Source organism: Anser brachyrhynchus (genome assembly GCF_964034855.1).
Source record: "Anser brachyrhynchus genome assembly, chromosome: 12".
NCBI lineage: Eukaryota > Metazoa > Chordata > Aves > Anseriformes > Anatidae > Anser > Anser brachyrhynchus.
The window spans coordinates 10,967,180-10,987,054 of NC_137707.1; the positions used below are offsets into that span (position 1 = coordinate 10,967,180).

The 19,875-nt window shown below is 43.7% G+C and overlaps 1 protein-coding gene and 1 long non-coding RNA gene across 4 annotated transcripts in view; one reads left to right on the forward strand and one right to left on the reverse strand.

The window, feature by feature from the left end:
• Nucleotides 1-18,648, forward strand: part of LOC308176694 — a 44,687-nt gene extending 26,039 nt beyond the window's left edge. Inside the window, exons 6-7 of the long non-coding RNA XR_013938503.1 lie at nt 1,434-1,734; nt 13,683-18,648. This is a non-coding gene — a long non-coding RNA (uncharacterized lncRNA). The remainder of the gene's footprint in view (nt 1-1,433; nt 1,735-13,682) is intronic.
• LOC308176681 (uncharacterized protein) overlaps nt 1-19,875 on the reverse strand; it is a 187,945-nt gene that overhangs the window by 12,865 nt on the left and 155,205 nt on the right. For all 3 annotated transcript variants that reach the window (XR_013938468.1, XR_013938469.1, XR_013938470.1), the window contains exons 3-4: nt 5,659-5,901; nt 3,004-3,115 (exon numbers count right to left, since the gene is read on the reverse strand). The gene's annotated coding sequence lies outside the window, so the exon portion shown is untranslated. The remainder of the gene's footprint in view (nt 1-3,003; nt 3,116-5,658; nt 5,902-19,875) is intronic.

The following is a 19,875-nucleotide window of genomic DNA, read 5'->3' on the forward strand; positions in this document are numbered from 1 at the left end:
CCATGCTTTCTGCCACCCCGTGCCAAAGTAATGAACTAACCTCATTTACAATTGTTTTGCTTGACATATGGGTCCCAGATAGTGAGGAAGAGCTAACAGAAGGCCAGTTTAACTCAATATGGGGAAGTCCCTACTGCACTGGGTGTGGGTACATACTGGTGAGCTTGGCTCTACAAGAGGGAAAAGGACAAAGGGACAGCCAAAGAGAGGAGAAAAGCTGAGCTGGGAGGGAGGGGCAGAGGAAGATTTTGTGTGCGCCTGGGAAGGAAACAATGGGACAAGGGGAAGGAATTAAAAGAACCACATCCTTCTCTGCATCACACCCCTGCAGTTTAAGATACTCCCTCATGCTGGACCAACCCGTAGCGCCTAACATTGCTCCCCTGTGACTGCTGTGGTAAAGCTCTGTCCCATCAAATGTGTCTCGACTAGGGACCATGAGGCCAGCAACGCTCTTAGCATGGCAGATCAGACCTCCCTCCTTTATGATGACATTTTGGCATGTCCCGCTACTCTCACTAGCCTATCCCAAGCCCCTGCACCTAAGCTCAAGTGCCACAATTTGGAACATAAGCCAAAACACGTTCCTCCCTCCCCTCCATCTCTGACCAAACCAACCCTGAGCCCAGCTCCCTCCAAAGCTCTCTGCAGAGCTTCCAGTCAGGACATCTTTACAACCCACCCCCCCCACTTCCCTGCAACTCCTCCTGGGGAAGAGGTCTGTGAGGAAGGGAAAAAGGCAGGAGAAAATTTCCTTGCACCTTCTTGTGCCTATTGTCCTCTCCTCTCAGCTCAACTCCCTGCTTATGGATGGCTAATTAATGACAATATTGACATTTTTTTCCATTTTTCCAATATTCCATAATACAGCCATACCATTCATAATATTCACCCTTCTGCGCTCTTTGAAGATTCAAAGCATTTGCAACCATTTAGTGCTTATTTCTCCCCAAAGCTGTGCAAGGTAACTGGGGACGTCAGCACTAGCATCCCCACCTAACAGGTGGACCAGTCAATACAGAGGGATAAGGATTACCAGCAGCACCCTCAGCATTTGATGTCCAGTATGAGGTCTTTTGTTCTGAGCAACAGAACAGAAATAGGTCTCCTCAATTTACCATTGCCTTCAATTAACAAATGTCTGAAAGTGCCCAGCACTAAGTCAACTTAGAATAGTTTGGGTTGGAAGGGACTTTTAAAGCTCATCTTGTCCAACCCCCCTGCCATGGGCAGGGACACCTCCCACCAGACCAGGTTGCTCAAAGCCCCACACATAAACGTAGATATATAATGAATATGTATCTATATGCAATAATATATATTATATATATATACATCTCCATGAGGTAGAATCAGGTTTGATTTTGCTTCAATAAGCCTTTGAATCTTGTCAAAGTATCTGTTAGAATATCTGAGGTTCCTTTTTTTGGCAGGGGAACTACAAATGTCCAACTTCCCTGTCTCCAGAGACTGCAGAGGAGCTTATCCCTCCCTCAGAGCACCCATGACTGGGAGCGTTGGATTGGCATTCACTTAGGAGAAGCCTAAATCAATCTGAACACCACCATCCTCTCAGCTCTTAAAGGCCTATGGCTCTGAAGTCACACCTTAATAAACAGCACTACTACTTGGAGAGCTTCTGTTGCTGAGAACAAGGCCAGTACGAGGGGACAGGTTACACACTTGGAAGCGTACAGAGTCCTTCAGGATTTATTTGTTCACTCCAGAGAGAAAGTGAGTCATGAGAAACCTTAAGGTGGAGCACTCAAAACAAGGAGTGTATAAATGATTAGCAAGGGAAGGTCAGCACTAGTCCTTCAAGTCTGAGCATGCCCCATTGTCGATGGTACATAAATAATACCAGCTGGATGCTTGTGGCTGTAGGAGAACAGCTATCACACTTCTAGTCTCTTACATGGCTCTGACTCATATAATATAATCAATGAGGCTGATCTCAGTTTTCTTATAAAAAGATAGTTAAAGTTACAAGAATAAAGTGGTTGATAAATGGAACTCAATCAATAGACACAGTTTCGAGACAGAGCTGCATGCTTGACAAAAGCCAACTTTTTTTTAAAACAAACAAACAAACAAACAAACAAACTTTTTACTACATGGAGATTCAAGCAGAGGGATGAGAGATGGACCTGAATTCCACTTGCCCTCATGCAGCAATGCAATAAATCATCCTGTCTGATAAAATCCGATTGCAGAATCTGTATTAGCACACTGATGCAAATGAATGAAAAAACACTGCATGTTTTCTTCACAGGTTGAATTTAGTGTATTTGCAGAGAACAAAAAAATCAGTGAGCAGAAACAATCAGTGATTCACTCAGAGGTATCTGACAAGATCATTGGGATCTTTTTTTTTTTTTCGTAAGACACACTTCTATAATATAGATTTTACAGAAAATGCTCTGGGTAACGTGTAAGTATGCTAAGTACGTTATCTCTAGATCCACTGATACTTGTGATATTGCATGATATGGCATCTAACTACTGAGTACAGCTGTTGAAAGGCTGTAGGTTCTGCTATTTTTACCAGTAGTAACTGTACTTTACTACAGGGAAATCCAAGCCACTTTTGTACTTTATTATCCAGCTGTGACTGCTCTCAGACATTTTTGACACAAAATCTCTCATGGAGCTATTGAACACCTTTTCCAGGTATACTAAGCTTTTCTTCAGATACTCTCTACTAAATTGCTTATCAAAGACTTAAGTTGGACAGGTGAACTGCAACATAGAGACTGGCCAAGTCCTGAATGGTGCAGAGCAGCAGAAGCTTCTGTGGAGTGTGAAGGTATATAATCACAAACCTTTAACTGGTCTTACATTAATACACACTTAAGTCATTTCACAGACATCTGTATCAGGTGCAGAGCATCAGGTGAAAAAGCAATATTTTTCAGCTTATTTCTGCTTAGAAATTCAAAAGCACAATCCTACCACAACCCAGCAGTTAGAAGCAATGTCAGGAAAAGTTATATATTTACATACCACAGACAAGATGGTCATGAGTCTGCCCTTTCCCGGGGAGCTTCTCTTGCACATTTTCTTTCATGCAGTCACTCAAAGACACTTCGAGCCCTATATCCAAGTAGATATCTGGCTGAAATAAAAAGAAGTCACATCTGAAACTGATGTGTCAAAGAGAAAAGAGACCACAGAGATGTTAAATGTATTCATCGAACTGTGGGGAATGAGATGGATGGGGCACCCTGCACTGCTGGATGGAGAGGACCAGCTAGAACAGGGTTGTGAGGAGCACAGAAGTGTGGTTCAGTGGCTCCTGTCCCAGCTGGAATAGGACAGGTGACAACCAGATGAAGCCTGTACAAAACCTGAATGTTTGCTGGTGCTACCTGGCCCCCCTTGCTCTCAGGCAGTGGGTGGCAGGAAGGTGACGCTCCTGTCCTCTGCCTCTTGAGGCAGGAGGCAAGAAGGATGTAGGTCCTGTGTGTTCGGGTAAGGAGAATATCTGGGCTTGTTGTCATATGTGCATGCTTTCCAGTCTCAGTGCTATCTCCCTTACCAACACTTCCTTTGCAGGCACCACTTTCTGTCTGGGGTAATTCTCAGCTCTTCTGGGGATACTCTAGTGCTGGTGATTTACTGAACTACAGAATTAAAATGTGATTTTGAATTTTAATGAGGTTTAGCATTGTTCAGAACTGTACAAAGTTCAATTAAGTCAATTTGCATTTTTTTCTGTCTATATACACCTATAGCTACGTGTGTCTTGTCTAATAATGCATTTGTAGATGTGGCCCATACATTGCCTTAATTTGAGAATCTTAAAACGCTTCTCAAATATTAACTATGGAATATAGAAACTTTATTCTGAACCATTCTTAATCCTCAGGAGAGCTAAGATGCAGGGAAGACATATCGTCTTCTGCACAGAAGGTATATTAGGTAGGGACCCCCAAAATTCTGACATTGAACTGGCCAAGGAAAGAGATGGGCCTCTTGCTTTGGTAACTAAATGTCAACTCCTTGTTTGTCAGACAAGTTAAAATAACACTTGTTCGTGTCTGGTTTGCAGATTTATTTATCCTTTTGCTTTCTGATCAACAAAATAATAGAAAAGATATTTGAAAAAAATCATAAAAAGCTGTGTGCAAAATGCCAATCATTATACAAACAATAATGGATGAAATTGTGAGATAGGATTTGCAATGTCTGCATATGTGGCAGAAGGAAGCTGTACCACTGGATGGCTGCAATATCATCTTCAAGTTGTAAGACCCCTTTCTAAGCCATTACAACAAAAGTTATATGCTGAGTTTGTCCTATCTTTATCTGCCTTCTGCAATCATGTGGATATCCCCTTGTGCAGCAATACAGTTAGGGAAATGAACTAAAACCTAATTGCTTTATTTAGATAGTTGAACCTCTGAAAAGCATAAACCCTAACTTGTCTTGTAAGCGCTGCATGTGGACTAGGCTTACATATGTGCATTGCGTTTTTGCCTAGAATTGTGTTGTTCTTGTGCAATTCTATGGGAACAGTGAGCGCTGATATGGGCATGCAGTTTACTTATGCAGAACTAAAGTAATGACATGCGGTCTCTTGTCTTTTTTTCTTTGGGAGGTGCTACAGACGGCTGCGTTTTCAAAGCAATTGTTAGTGAAATTATGTCTGCATCCTTTTGTATGAAACAAAAGAATGAGACAAGACAAAATATGAGTTACAAACTAACAAAACAGAGGTTTGGCAGTCGCTTTAGATCACACGAAAATGTCTCAATCCACATACATTTACATGAATAAATAACCAAATTAACTACATAAGCGGTGCTGTGATTCTTCATCAGTGTGATCCTCAGGCTTATGCAAAGCGTATGAATGTATGAGAGCAGACAAGCATTTTAAAGAGGAGATAGGTTACTCACATTTCCTTGCAATGAACTATACTGAAAAAGGATGTTTAAGCCTGTAAGCTCAGAATTGCTGTGCCATCATCACACAAGCACATTACTGAGACATGGCTGACTGGAAGCACAAACTTATTCTCACAGAAATCCATAACAAAAACCATGTATTTATTCCTTTTAAAAGACATGAGGAATAACCCCCAAAGCTGACCAAGCTATTTCCTTCTGTCCCCTTTGTTATTTTCTAGTATCTCTGGGCCTGAGTCAAAACCACAGCTGTCCACCCAAGCTTTCCCACTGACTTCTGTGGGGCTTGGAAGGGGCTTGCGTGTTATCTGGCTTTGGTGCTGACCTTAGCTTGTCATCTCATCTCCCAGGCTCCTAGGAAGAGAGAAGAGCAGACCCCAAACAATGTGAGAGAAGCTACGTTGGGTAAAGCCTGCCTGGCACAGGTTTCAGTAATTGCCTTGATATATAACTGATGGCGAGGCATGGCTTCAAAATCCAAATGAAGGAGTGATGTCTCAGCATGATATCCCATGTGTCTGAAGAGCACCAAGCTCACTGGAGCACACTACAGGGTGCTCCCATTATAGGGCACCCCCAAACCTCTGCATTATAGAATAAAAACTGAAGGCTTTGGGCAGTGTCAATGATTTAATAATAATAAAAAACAGAATTGTGACTGAATTGTATGCTTGCCTACAGTTCTTGTCCTCTCAACTTTGCCAACATACACTACTGTGCCGTTTTTTCTAGGAAAATAGGGATGTACCTGGAAGCTGTAGCTTTCTGCTAGGACCTGCAGCCTTTTGAGCAGCTGTCTACAAGTGACTCAGGCATAAATCTTCTGTCATCCAGAATGGCACAGAGAGCATCACTGTCATTCCCAGGCTTGCTAGCAGAACGTCAGAAAACTAATGCCATGTGTTCAGGTCCTGGCTCAGGACACATCCTTTAACCAGTGCTCTTTGTGGACCAGCAACCTTCTGTTCTGTCACCTGTGTCCCCTCCTAGCCTGTACAAAATACGTAAAGCACAAGGGAGGAAAAGTCAATGAATGCTCCATTTATTCAGTAAGGGCTTGCACATGAGATAGAATAACACGTGGCACCCACCCAGGAGTACATCAAAACACAGCTCTGCTTAAACATGGTGGGTTTTGACTAAAGAAGTAAAATCAGGAACTAGTTAAAATTAGAGGAATAAGGTAGAGTTTAATAACCACAACAGACAGCTTCTGACCATGCAGTAGTGCAGAGGTTTACATAAACACAGAAACTTTGCAGAGGCTGGCAAAGTGGCTGGCAAAAAACATGCAGGGCACATCCAGTGCTATTTTCTAAGGTAAGCAAGTGGGAGGGATGTTCGCTTCAGTAGGAAAATAGAAGTACTCCTTTATTACTCCTTTATTCACACTCAGGGAGAAAATATCTTCTGTTGACAATAAATCCCAGCAAACACAAGAAGCCTCCTCTCTGCCATAACGTGCAAGCCTACAGGCATGAAGTAGGGTGCTCCCATAATAGGACACCCTCAGACCTCTGTATTTTAGGAGGATCAGCCACCCACTTTGTAGACAAGCTCTGCATCCAGGATATCTCTGCTGTTCCTGAAGGTCTGTGGCTGCTTCTGGCAAAGAGTAGAATTTCAAAAAATCATCTTTTAGGCTACTGAATTATTATAGGTGATAATTTCCATCATTCTTTTTAAAGGGATGGTTCAGTGGCCGTTTGAGAATTTGAATATATCTTGTTTTTGCTGTTTGGACTAGACAGACTACAACCATGTATTTGAAAAATAAATAACTTGTTAATACCCTGCTGGCTTTAAAAGAGACATTTTGGCATATGCATCTTCCCTTTGGGATTTTGATTTCTGAGATCTGAAACCCAAGTAGCAGGGGAGCCATCATTTGGCAGTAAGACAAAGTGTGGCACTGTGACATTTTCTGTTCAAGCAAATCCTTGCAAATGCACATTTTTTCTGAAGCGCAGGTAAAGGTTTAACAAAACTGTAGCTGGATGGACTAAGACTCTGAGAAATAAAGCCACTGGAAAGTGTGGCTCCATGCGTGAAATACCAGTGCCGTAAGTGGACCTGAGCATCACCACAGGCCAGGATTATGAACCTGAGGGCTCAGCTCCCTGTTGTAACAGCAGTATAAATGTAGTGGATGAGTTTTCAATTTAAAGAGCAATAAACCTTTTGCTAGTCAACCCCAAAAAATACCTAACCACTGACTCCTTACCCTTGCATATTGATGACTGATCTGTTGTGCTTCTTATCCTCATCAAGTTCCTGTTTTGGCTCTTTTCTCTCTTGTTTTGTAAGCTCAGACCTGCTAAACAATGCTATAGGACGTTTCCTCTCCAGTCTTAGTGCCATTTTGTACTACAGCACTCTAGTGCCACTTAATACTGTGACGAAAAATAACGCATCGACTGCAATGTATATTGCTCGTGTTCTTCTTCACTGCAACAATGAGTCATTATTCAGAGTATGTTTATGTAATATCATAAATACCAATCTCTGGTATTTATGCAGCATAGTATTTACTTGGGCAAGTTGCCACATGCACTAAAGAAGTAAACAAAGAGCCATTCTTTGGAGGGTTAAAAAAGTCTTAAAATGAATCCAATTTTCCTTCATAAGGCACTCCTTGTTATTTTACCTAAAGTGGCTCTTTAAGATATACAGTATGATAAAACACACAATTCCTGGGAGACGTAATTATGGTTCCTAAGAGACTGGTGAATAAACAATCAGGAAAAGAGTGTTTGTTTTCCCTAGGTTTTTCTTAACTATTAATGAAAGGCATTAAAAAAATGGGGAGGAATGTGCTGGGTCGATAAATGGTAAGAAAAGTCGAGGAGCACACTTCACTGAACACACAGGGTTTCTGCCTTAAAAGCAGTACTATTTTATTGGATTGCAAATAATCCTATTTTGCAAATGTATTTGCGGTGGGTGTAAATACCACAGTGGACCCTTTGTTTGTTATATTTAATGTACTGCGTACATCAATGGCACAGTGCATGTTCTAAAGTAAAGAGCTTGCCTTGTCTCACATTACCTTTAAGCATTAACACAAACAACTTCCTTCAAATCAAGGTGACAAAATCTTCTGCATTGTACGAAATGTTCTATCTGACACAAATTCCTCAGGAGTGGCGGGGGGGCCTGCCTGGTACAGCGCTGAACCACTGCAAACGCCTTCCTAGCAAATCAGGGACACTGTAGCCAACCCTACGTATACGTAGCCACTGGAAACCTACAAGATGGCTAAAGCAAAGCTGAATCAACAGCTGAAGAAAACCTTTTTGCAACCTGCATGTATCAGAATGCAATTGAATCGGGGACAGTGTTTAATAGTATTGGTCCCCATAACATCACTTTTTTTAGGTCTATCACCTAAAAATAGAAGCTCCCAAAGTCGCTGGTCACTTCTCTATATCAGTTCCCTCCCCTGCAAATTAGACTGATGAAACCAAGTTATTCTATTAGATGGTGTGAATTTTTAATTTGCTGTCATCTATAATATCTGAGCAACTGATGGACTTTGGAGTACCCTTGCAGAAGCACAACTTCACACCACAGGGCCCGAACAGGACCAGCACCTGCCACTGTGGATTTTTAACCTCATGAATATAACGATCAGGTCGGATTAGTTTAAAAGAGACAAACGGAGACTTCACATTTCTCCTGGGGCAAGTAGGTGTCAGAGCAATAGGTCATACTGCTATAGTTAATATTCATTTATGATCCACTCACTTTTTTAAAAAATACAGCAAATTCATGGTAGTCTATTTTATTCTAGCAGATCTGAAGTAAATGTTGATGCTGTTAGCAGGCTGAGGAGCACACAGCTCATGAGCTATGAGTTACTGCCTAAGTGATGGGAGATAAAATTTTGTCTTTTCCTCTATCCTTCATACATAGATTTGCAAAAATGGTTACAAGAGAGATGTATGCACAGGATGAATCTGGTCAAGCTAGTACTTGTTCCTGTCCTAAGAATTTATTAGAGAAGTGAATAAACATACTTGTTGTGGTAATTAACCCCATGTAAATCACAAATCCTGCCTTTATAGGGTTTTGTTTGTGCTGCTGTCATTAAGGGCTATTCAGTGTTTCCAAACTGAAGGCAGGCCTGAGGTAAAACCCCGGCAAGCAAAGTGGGAAGACATGCAAAATGAGGGATAAAGGAGTCCCTGGCAGAGGGACCCCATCAGGAAGCCATCCCCCTTGTCACTGGATCACTTCCTTGAGGGTCCAGAAAATAAAATACAACAGCAATAACAACCATCATGTCTGAGCATCTTTGGGCAGTCTCGGCTTGGTAACTACATTCTTGTTATCTAAAAAAAAATAGATTTACCTCCAGCCTCTCGATCCCCAGGCCCTGTTTGTGTGAGGCCCATTTCCCTTAGCCAGACAAACAGAGTTCAGGGTCTGGCCAGCCCAGAGCTGCCCCAGTGTGTGTGGCACATGTGTGGCTCAGGATACCACAAGCTGATGAAGAACAAACTGCTCATGAAATGCTGGGTTATCTGCTCCTCAGCCTCTGGATGGTCCCTTCCACAGTCTGTAGGAATCTTTTCATTGATTTCAACAGGCATTGGGTCAGGTTTAATACTCCCAGACCAGACACCTGAACAGATGGCAGTGTTATCTTATCTCCTCCTTTGGTTTGCTGGGCTGATCCTGCCTTGTTTCTTCTAGCAGTTAACACCACGAGTAAAGGAAGCCTGTTTCTAGTAGGAAATGCCTTCCTTCCTGTAACAATCCCCTCAAATTAAATAGCAGCAGTGTGATGCCTTTGAAGAAAATCTGAACCAACGCTATAATGCTGAGTGGATACTTCAGTTCAGCAGGTTGCTAGACCTCTTGCTGACATCTGCTCTATCGAGCATGCAAATGATTAAGGTTCGGTAATAACAACAAGGAATGAGATGTTTCCGTACACACACTTCTGATCACTTCGGTAAGGAGTGGTCGATCAAAGATGCCTTTCAGTTCAGGACACTTCTTTCTAGAGGAATTTTAATCAGTGAATAATCTGGAGCCACCCAGTTAGGAGCCTGCTGGAGAATTGGAAATATAGTTGGCTTTTCATAGGTCAATACTGCTTGTGAGACGACTACACTTTTCCTCTTGTGCTATGAACCCATCCTGTCTTCTGGCTACACTGGTGAAAAAATGATCACCCAACAAAGACAGCACAACACGGCAAAATTGAAAACACATTTAGCAATTTGCATACCTTGCATGCCATAGAACACCCCCAAATCCTGGTGGAAATGTGCATAATGTGCCAGACATCTTGAACCCAGGAACTCCCCTCCCCATAATCCCTCGGGATCGAAAAGTTTCTGATTGTACTCCAGCTTCCCCATAAAAGCTTCATTGTTACTGCAGCCCAGCCTTTACCAGGAGTCATGGCATTGGGCCACAGCCTCCAGGGACACTCTCAAGCTGCACAAAACAAGTTTTTCCAAACAGTTTAAGTATTTCCCAGCCCAGACTCTCACATTCTAGTTGTTTGTGCAGGGACAGTAACCCACCAAGCCCTGCCTAAAATACTGGTTGTTTAAACTCCACAGAGACATTTTTTACTAACATTCCTTACTGCTGTAACCTCTTGACCATTTTAAACTACTATTAACGGGCAGACTCCATAGGCCTAATGTCAAGGAGTCATCCCTGCTGCAAAAAAGCAGCAGTCAGACAATAGATACATAATTGCTGCTTCCTTCGGACCACTAGTTCAGCTAGAAATTTCTTGGTTCAACTGTACTTTGGAGCAGTCCTCGAGATACACATAGCGCCAACTCAACTGCTCTTAGTTGCGATACTGCTGTCTGATGAAAGGGGGAAAAGGGGCCAGGTGAGAGCTGAAGGGCCCAAGGGGAAGTGCCGTGGTCCAGGGGCACTGGAGGAGCTGTATCTGTTGGAGGGGCCTGGGCCACACGAGGGGCAGCAGTACCAGCGGCCGCCTCAGCGCTCAGCTCCCGCACTTGGTGCCCAGAGCACCCCGGGCAGGTCTCCGGGGAGGGCAGGTGGCCCAGCACCCGTGCACAGATTTCACCCTCTCAATGATAAGCAAGGAAGTACTGCAGAGGGAAAAGGCCGTTGGAAAATCACTTGTTGTACTTAAGTTTCTTCCATGGGAGCAGGGGGGATCCTGGTATTTGTGTCAAGGGTGCAGGCATTTGATGGCAGCAGGGAGAAGCTGGGAAAAGAGGAATGGCACTGGGACACTTGGCGGCTGCCATGGTTGCCTCTGAAGTTGTCTCTCATGCACTGCTCGTTTGCAAGGGGCTGCTCCATGAGAGTGGCACAGGCTCCCCAGCTCCTGCCAGCCTCTTCAATGTGCATTACATGAGCACCCAAGGATTGTGATCTGGCTTGCAGGGAAGGGCTGGCAGCCTGAAACACACTGCATTTGGGGATTTGGTGAGAGTGGCCGCTTTCCACAGGGACAGCAGCAGCCTGTCCTGGCCCCACAGGAGCCACCAAGCTGCACACCCCCTCCCTGCAGGACAGCAGCTCCCCAGCCCCACTTAAACCGGCGCCAGACTCCAGGTATCCCACACCTTCCCCTCTATTCTAGGCCTGATCGAGCTAATCAGGGCACTCCTTTGCTAAATTAGTACTAATTAATGAAACGCTAATTAAAAAAAGGGCTGACTGTAATTCACGGCTTCTGCTCATCGTGGACTTCTCTCTCAGCACTCAGGAGGCACTGGTGTCTCTGCCTCACACTGAGGAGGTCGGAGCAAATCAAAGGCATGGGCACAGGTCACCGGGATGCTCCAGCCACGCTGCCTCAGCTGCCCTGAGCCTCACATGGGAGGGAAACACCGCTTTGAGTTCCCTCTTACAGCCAAGGTGTGTTTGGTGGTTTTTAGCACAGGGCCCTTCAGAAGGTAGCTTTTAGGTGGCTTGCTCTGCAAAGGCGATAAAGCAAACAGAACTGGAGCTCGAGAGGAATTTCTGGAGTGCTCAGCACTAGGCCTGGCCTGTGCCAGGAGCCCAGGCTGCCCTTAATGAGCTGCTGCAGGCTGGTGAGTGCCAAGTGGGCAAAGCCTTTTTGCAGGTGTCTAAACACGCACTGCAGTTTGAGGGGGAAAAAAAAAAAGGCTTTAAAATGTGCTCATGAATTCAGACAGGGGTGCCTGTGCCTAAGGGCCCTCAGTCCATCAACACTTTATCCCCTTGGACATTGGGTGGCTTTGGGCAGGGCTGAGGACAGTGTGGGCAGCCAGCTGCCCTCCCTGCACACTGCCAAGCTTTCCACTTTGTGGCAGTGTCCTCTCCAACGAGGCAGCTTCAGCAGGCAAGCATGTAGCACAGCATCACCTAATACCTCGGTAAGGCCCTTTGGCTCAGTTTGGTCTAATTTGCTAGCACACACACCGTAATTACAGGGCTTGTGTTTAGGCATATCTCAAGAGTTCCTCGTACATGTAATAGGAGAGGCTAATTCATCTGGAGCCCATCAGGGAATAAAAGCCCTACACCATCCAGGGCCAACCTATACAGAGGCTGTCGCACAGGTGGGAAGAACCTTGAAAGCCATGGGAGATCTGTTGCGGATCCAGCTTGATGTCTGGCAAGGTTCTGCTTTTGTACCTTACCCTTGCTTCCCGGCATCCCTTATGGGTGCCTGCTGACAAGTTGGAAGCAGGGACACAGGCAAGCTCCCTCACAAGGGTGCCCAGTGCCACTCCAGCCCCCCTCATCCTTGCTTGCCCCATCTAGGGACACCCTGGCAAGCTTGAAGGCCCCAGCCTGGAACGGATGGGCTCAGCCGCCAGGCCAGAGGGTGCTCCAGGGACACAGTCGCCAGTCTGCCAGTGGGTGCACGATGCAAGGAAGGAGCCCCGGCTGCTTACTCAAGGCTTTTTGCCAGCATAACTACGTTGCTTAGAGGTGCACTACCTTTCTTTTTCCTGATCAGGGTAACTATGTCTGCAAAAATCTAAATAGAGACCAAGCCCAGGTGTGGGACTTGATCCTTTGCCTTGTGCGTGCCCAATAGCAACATCTTGTGTTGTCTAATAAGCTCCATCTTGCATCTCTCAGTGCACAGGTTGAGCCTTGGAAATGCTTCTTGGGTGTCATATAAACCCCTGGCCAGGTAATGCAGAGTGGGCAGCTTCTCCAGGCTCTTTGCTCTCCCTAAATGACATCTGCTGCAGTTCTGCACTGAAACTGTCCTTGCTCCAGACTCAGCGCCACTCTGCTTTTAAACACTGATCATTAGAGCTGGTTTACATGCTTTGAGATGCCAGCAAACCAACAAAGAACAGCTGACACAATTCAGTGATGGAAAAAGCAGTGTGTGGCATTTTTTTGGCCTAGAAATGTATGTCACAGTAATGAAACATTCTGGTAGAATCGCTCTGAGCCTGTTCTCCGGACAGACCTGCACCTGATGGAGCAGGACTGTGGACCCGCACCGTGCAATTACAAGTTAGCAGGCTCTGGGGGTAACTGAGAGCCTGTGCAAGGCCCCAGGGGCTCAGCACCCAGGGGGCTTGTTTTTTGAACAAACACTGTAATGGATACTCTTTGCAATACAGCGAATTTCTGACCTTGAAGTGAGACTGTTGTGTGAGGGCACAAAGCGGTGGTCCCAGCTCTGTGTGGTGGTTAGTCTTTGGGGAAATGGGAGGCTGGCAGTGTTACCAGGAGGGTTGGTGCCTCTTTCTGGATGCGTTTATAGAGTTTCTGACAGTTGCTTAAGACATTGAATGTATATGTTTCTCAAGCGAGACTTTTACTTTCTAGAGGACTGAAACATTTTGAGATCTTACAAGGAGTTACTGGCTCCAGCTGAAGACAAAACCATGCAGCTGCCTGGACCAGAATGCTTCTATGCGAGGATGGACATGGCTGCCACGTGCGGACCCTGCCAAGGCCTATCGCTGTGCTCCCGACGGAAGATCCCACCTCAGTGTTGGCAGGAGCCCTTCCACTGAAGTGCTACAATTGCAACTACTCTACTAAAGCTACATTTGGCCTTTTATCTGACCTTCTTTGATCTTTTCCACAACCTCTGGCAGGTCTTCAGTGCATTCAGTTCTTTATATTAGAGCAATCAATCCCACATGCAACCAATTAGGTTTAGACATAGTTTGGTGACCATAATATTGTACAGACATTCTACCAAGTTTTCAACAAGAGAGGGTGGCTCCTACATGTCACTTTCTAGTGGGGAGCACGCTGACTGCAGTTCAGAAATATCCCAAGGAGAAAAACATATTCCAGAATTATACTCCGAGCCCAAACGTCCCACTTGTAGACAACATTCTGGCTTTGTGTACATATAATAGCAACCCAAACACTGTTCCTCCTCAGCGTTCGCAGCACACAGGGCAAGAATCTCACTAGACCTGTGTGACCAGGTTTGTCATCCAATAACTTCATCAGCTGCCACTGTCATTGCCTGTGACACACACCAAATATGTTTCGCTTATCAGAAGCGACGAGGCAGCAGCACCCGTAAAGTCTTTTAGCTCCATTCGTTTTGCCTGGGCCCCCAGTGAGGGATGGGAATGCAGTCAGTATGGGTGGGTACCTGCCTTCGCTGCCTTTGCACTGGATACAGTTTGATCCTCGTTGCTTCTCTCTCCCTTGCTTGCTGTACTGATGCATCACACTCTGGCCGATGCTTATCGTATTATCTGAAGCTGCTCCTTGGGAAATCTTCAGTTAGACACACATCTTCTGTCTGTTCATGGTGCGAATCTCCTGCTGATCTGCACTATTGACCCAGACAAAGATAAATGGGGTCTCATCCTGATCCTTTCCAAACATGTACTGCAAGTTTGCTGTAATGGACATAATACTTTACAGGAGTAACCATAAAAGATTGTTTGGCATAGGCTCTTGGAAGCAGGCTGGATACCTGGCCCAGATACGAGTTAATGCATGGGTTGTGGGGTTCCCTGACCAAATGAAAGACAGCAAGATGAGGCAAGATACTGGATAATTGAGGTGGGATGACAAACATCACAGTTGTTATTCACAGGAATGTACTTGCAACCTGGTTTCCCTGAGTAGGACAAGAGACTGCAGTCCCTGAGATCACCCCCATCAAGAAGCACATCCTTCTTATGCTATGAGTGCCCAGCACCTTGCAGCACCAAGCCTGCAGTTACCAATTAAAGCATGAAAATAAATCACAAGGAAAGACAGCATGGAATGAAAATTCAGGAAGCAGTTTATACTTGGAAATGGATGAAAAATGAAACTTGGTTCTGTTCAGATAACCCTGGAACAGCACAGGTCTTCCAAAATTCAGCACAGGCATTGAAAGCACATCACTAACATCTCTTTTGAGCCCTGGAATACAAACTATTGACACTGCTGTTTGTCAAAGGATCCTAGAATCTGTTCACCATGGACTTTGCCCCACTAGTGACTGAGGAGGAGCATGATTCCTCACGTGGGTCATCTCCTTTCAATGGAAGGAGTCAGTGTTGATGCTGATTAGTAGCTCATTTGCTTGCTCTGCTGCCAGGGAGAAGATTTCTTGTGTCAGGAGGCTTGGTGGCAGCAAGAGCAACTTCATGTCAGTTGTCCCACACCTGGAAAGCCCTCCTCAGAAAGTGTTTTCTCCTCTCTTCTTCCTGCTCACACCTTGACAAGGAGAAAGACCTCTGTGGGGACTCCCTGGTCCTCGCCATAGCACAAACACGTAATGAGAAGCACTGTAGACCATGGTTCTGGTGCTAGACTATTTGTAGAGTTTTTGCATTACAGCTGTTGTGGAGCAAAACATCTGGATAACGTGGCAATAGAAACTCTAATGAAGTTCAGATGGAAAATTATTTAATGGAGTAGTTTTCCTTCAAAATTGTCTTTCTGTCAGAATCAAAATGCTTTGTGAAACATTACTTTTACCAAGATTTTTGGAGGAAAAAAATGCCAACAATTTTTGGGAAAAAAACAGATTTTTGATTTTATATAATATTTGCATTTTTAAAAGTTATAATGATTTAAATAAGCCAAAACTATTTATTTTTGTGGAATTTTCCTTTGTGGAGAATTTCAACATTTTGAGGTTTTGTTCTGAATTGGAATGAAAACAAATTTCAAAATCTCAAAATTGTCTGTGAAACACAATTTCCATTCTCTGGCCAGCTCAAGTTTCAGGCTAGAACATGTATAATAGGTCCCCTGCAGGGAACCCCCTTAGGGGAAAAAAGTCTCTGAATGAATTTAATGGTGCAAACATATAGTTTTTAGGATTTATCTATTTTTCCAAGTACACAATGGTGCTCTGAAAACTTCTCCAAGTCACTACAGAAGAAGCCTCCACAAGTTCCTGAAAAACTTATTTCTGAAAGGCATTGCTAACTTTGCCGTATTGATGGTGGCCATTTCCTGGTAGTGACATTAGTCATTCAGTTGTAGTTGTCATTTATTTCCCATAGACCACAGAACTAATCTCACAGCTATTTTCTTGTCCAACAAAGGCTGGACTGCTTTGAATAGCTTTATATTACATTTTCAAGGTAGGTGCTATCTGTTCAGATTAAAATATTCAATAGAACAGAATTTTTCCTCTGGGATATCTAGATGGATTTAAATATTTACAGTCTTAGCAAATACTTCTGCCTCAAAATAAAATAAAAAATCAAACATTACAAACAATCAGACTTGCACCTGGATGTGCAAAGACCAAAAACCCACTGTAGGACAAATTAATTATTAGGGACGCTGATGGAGATCCACTGCAAGTGCTGTTGTCATGGGAATTACTTTGGATTTACAGTGACATAAAAGAGATTTTTGGCCAGCCTGTTTACAGCAGCTTTATGTATCACAAAGGTAAGAAGAAACCAAATAAATGAATTAAAATAATAAGTTAATCAGGCACTCTATTAAACAAACAAACAAACAAACCCCTGCGTATGATGTTTTTGTTTGCTGCCTTTTTCTAGTTGTGTTTTACTGCTGGGGAGTTTGTGTGTGCTGCTCTTGGTGTGTGCACGGCACGCCATCCTGCTGTATTCTGGAGAGTGTCTCTGCTCCTCCAGAAAGCAAAGGCTTTGTGTCAAGGTGAAAGCTGAACTAAACACACACTCTGCAGTCAAAGTTTGTTTATAACTCCTGACTCTGCTGGGTCAGTTATGCGGCAGTTTCACTAAACAAACAAGTAGAAAGCAGGTCAATGTCCAAATACTGGAGGGCAGCTTATTTAAATTGCAAGAATAGTTGTCAGAGGAGTAAAGTTGCAAGTGAAACACATTGTCTCTGCGATAAATAAAAGTGCACGAAAGGTGGTAGATCAAACTCACACCCAGGTATGGCTCTGGGCTGGCCTTGCCTTTCACTACGATGCCTTTGACCAACTGTCTCAGCGTAACGCAGGAAGCTTTTGAGAGCACATTTGGCACTTGACGCATTTGTTGCAGAATCAGCAACATAAATCTTTCAATCCACTGTCTCGAGCTGCTATATTGTAAGGTGTGTGTTAAATCACCACAACAGGATTCATCCTCTGAAGGGCCAGAGAGGGGAAAACAAACCAAAATTGCATGGTAAATCTATCAAGGAATGACACGGAGGAGCCCAACTGGTTGGATCGGTACCATAGCTGTCCCTTTCCCATGCCTCTGTTCAACAAGGCATTTTCTGGCATTTCACCCTATTGTGTTGGTTTTTTATCTTGTATATACAAACCCTCTCCTTTGCTGAGCTGCCCATGGCTCTCATACCCTTAAAGCAGTTCTCTTTAGAAACCCTGTGAGGTGCAGAAGTGCCATTCCCCATTTTATATAGGCAGTTGAGGCCCAAAGTTAGAAAGGCTAACTGATTGCTAAAATGCAAGCAGCTCTGTCTCTAGTTGAGACTTCCCTCCGAATTTTCTTCTTGAAAGACTGAATGCTTGTCTGGATCAAGAGAACATTTCCAGCCACTCATCTTTCAAAATCCTGCATATCCCTTACTGAACATACACATATCAACATGAGCAATCAGTCATCTGATGCACATAAATTCATTAGGATGCACAGAAGTTCATAAATTTGTTATCAGCCACTATGATGTAACCACAGCCTTTTGACATAATACCCCCTCTTTCCTTCTGTGCTAGAAAGCATGTAAAAAACCTGCCCATCTGATTAGATACCTAATTTTAATTTTAAACAATCCCAATATAAATATATTCCCTCTTTGCCTTGTATTGTCCAAGAAATGTGTTAGCGTGCTTCCTGCTCAGAGGCTGACTTTGTGATGCCACTGTCACGGTGCCCCATCACACCACCACCGGGCAGATATGCCACAGCCACAGCTTGGTCCAACTCTTTCACTTTAGAAAGGGGAAAGCACTGTTACTGTTGGACATGGAGAGGCAAGAGTCTCTCAAGAAGTCAGCTCCCTGCTGGGAAGGAACCTAATGTGGTTCTCATGTAATTTATAGTAATTCACTTGTTTTTTATCAGCAAATTCATTAACTAGAGTCTTGGTCACTTTCCTCAGTGGAAAATTTCAGTACAGCCATTTTAGAATCAGTCTTTAAATTTTTACGCACTTTTTAAGGCTCTTCTCTTTCCAGTATGCCTCTGCTCATGTGTTTGGAAAATTTCCCTTTAGATGTTATCAATTCTCTTATAGTTTTGCTCTCCATCAGTATTTCTGAGGGGGACTGGAAGCAGCACGCTGTGGTCTCGCTCTGCTCTGTCTGTAGCATGTACTGCCTTTGACAAGAGCAAATGTAAACCAGGGTCATCTACCTTTGAACACACCAAACTGAAACAAAAATAAAGATTTACAAAATGAATGCAATCATGCAGATTTATTCTAAGGGAAGTGGGCAGAGAATTGGTCCCAGGAAGACTGCAATACAGGAATCCCTAGATTCCTAGACAAAACCTGTCTAAATGAGTTTGTGGTCAACACTTGAAACAAGCAATTGGCCCTCCCATCAGCTCTTACAACAGACCGATTATGGCAGAGCTCCATGTGGCTGGCACGGAAAGCTCCTCCGCGGCTTCTGCTGGCAGCCTGACATGTGAAGGTGCGGTAACGCATTAACTGCGCACCGCGAGATAGAAACCACTGCTGCTTTGGATTTTACCTCAAATACCTTTTTTTCAACTCAGTATATAAACATGCGAGCAAATGGGCAGAACAGTTTAAAAAGCGGCAAGCATGATTCAAATGCTTAAAGGAGAAGAAGATACTGTTCGGCTGAGCAGAAGTGAGAGGGAGACAGCTATCCAACTCGGAGGAACAAGGGATTTGTTCAGGGAGCCACAAAAATATTTGTCTAGAAGCCACAGAAGAAAATGAAGAAAAGTATGCTCTATAATTAATATCAAGACAATCTTGTATCACTAAGATCTAGCTGGGAAATATTTCCTTCAGGGAAGCTCTGGACTTTAAAATCTAGCAGAGATTTTCTGAAAGCTAAAGAATACATGCATAGAGTAATGAAAATAGTATTAGATTCCCATGTAGAAGGTATAAATGAAATAACAACAGCACTTTTACAGCAGCAAGAGTTATACAGGACTAAAACTCCAGTGAGAAAAATCTAAACTGCTGTCCCATAGACAGACAGTCTCTGATCCATCCCCTGTCAGTGGGAAATAATGGGAGAAGTTAAGTGGGTCAGTATAAAAACAATAAGGAAGTGAAAGAAAGAGAGACAGAAAGTTCATCGCTTTCTGTTGTCCAGTTCCTTTTACAGTGTGATAGCTGGTTTGCAATGACACAGTGAAAGAAAAGCCTACTGCAAAGTTTTTTGCACCTTTCTAAGCAGATGAAGACAATTAGAAACATTAACAAGTCTATTTTATTAGCAGTAGCAGCAGCAGCAGCAATGGTTGTTGTGTTACAGTAGCGTTGAGAGTCACAAACTGTATGCCTGGGCCCACTGCACTCTGCATCCTACAAGCACACAGTAACAGACGGAAGAGTTTAAAACCTTGATCTTATTTGTTTGTAAAATTTTGATTTGATTTAAAAT